At 38.9% G+C, this 993-nt stretch overlaps 1 protein-coding gene across 1 annotated transcript in view; it reads left to right on the forward strand.

Annotated features, from left to right (window-relative positions):
- The window catches only part of NKAIN2 (sodium/potassium transporting ATPase interacting 2), a 258,790-nt gene that overhangs the window by 80,614 nt on the left and 177,183 nt on the right, over nt 1-993 (forward strand). The gene's annotated exons all lie outside the window — the stretch shown is intronic.

Genomic DNA, 993 nt, shown 5'->3' on the forward strand with positions numbered 1-993 from the left:
CCCAACCTTCCTTCTGAGGAGTGGCTGGTGGATTTGAACCGCCAGCCTTCTGGTTAGCAGTCAAGTCCCTTAGGCACTATGCTACCAGAGCTCCTGAACACAACATTATTATGTGCCCTGAGCTCTGGCATCCAGATTCTGCTGTCCTGTCACCACATATGGTGAGTAAGAAGAGTAAGTTGAGGCTCATTCATTCAATCGTTTTAATGAAAATCATAATCAGATGGTTTCAAAGCAGTATTCTATTTTTCTGCCCATTAAATACATCCCCCCTCACTTTAAACTCTGCATAAATTGCATGGGCTGAGTTATTTACCAATTGGAATTGGCAGCAGTAAATTAGCACCGGCTGATTACTAGACTTTTGCCCAGTGAACTTTATGTTCACCCACTGAATTCATTTATTGTTGCTGTTCTTGCTTTGGAACATGACTTCCCTAGAAAGCATTTCTTCATTCAGACTCTGTGCTGGAAACAGACAACAGCTTGAAGTCAGCAGCTGCTCTTGAACAAAGCAGGTAGAAAGGCAAGAGAGGCTGCTGAGTCTATAACAATCAGCACATCATGACATAATTACAGTCAGTCTCCACAGTGACCTGCATACATTCAATGCCACCTGGTTATTTTTGGTGCTGGAAACGTGTCACCGGCAGCCATAGTGTAATCTAGCCACTTGCCACAGTCTTTCTGATGCATGAAATTGATTTTTTAGCCAGAAAATTAACATGAATATTTATTGACAGAAGCGAAGACTATATTTGCGCAGTCAGCTAAGTGTGCCACTAGATTTCATAAAAAATGTTTGAATTTTGTTACCTGAAATGTATGAATAGGTAAATTTTTTTGTTATGGAGATTTATTTTATTCTAGTAGTACTTTTATAACGTGCAATATATATCTTTCAACTCCTCTTCTCTTGCTTTTTGTTTATTTTTGAACACTGTGTTTTCAATAGTATATGGAAAGACTGTTCTCTGTTTCTTTTAATGTCTT

The sequence above is a fragment of the Orycteropus afer genome, unplaced genomic scaffold (assembly GCF_000298275.1).
Source record: "Orycteropus afer afer isolate SDZICR_OR568_19922 unplaced genomic scaffold, OryAfe1.0 scaffold00167, whole genome shotgun sequence".
NCBI classification, from domain to species: Eukaryota; Metazoa; Chordata; class Mammalia; order Tubulidentata; family Orycteropodidae; genus Orycteropus; species Orycteropus afer.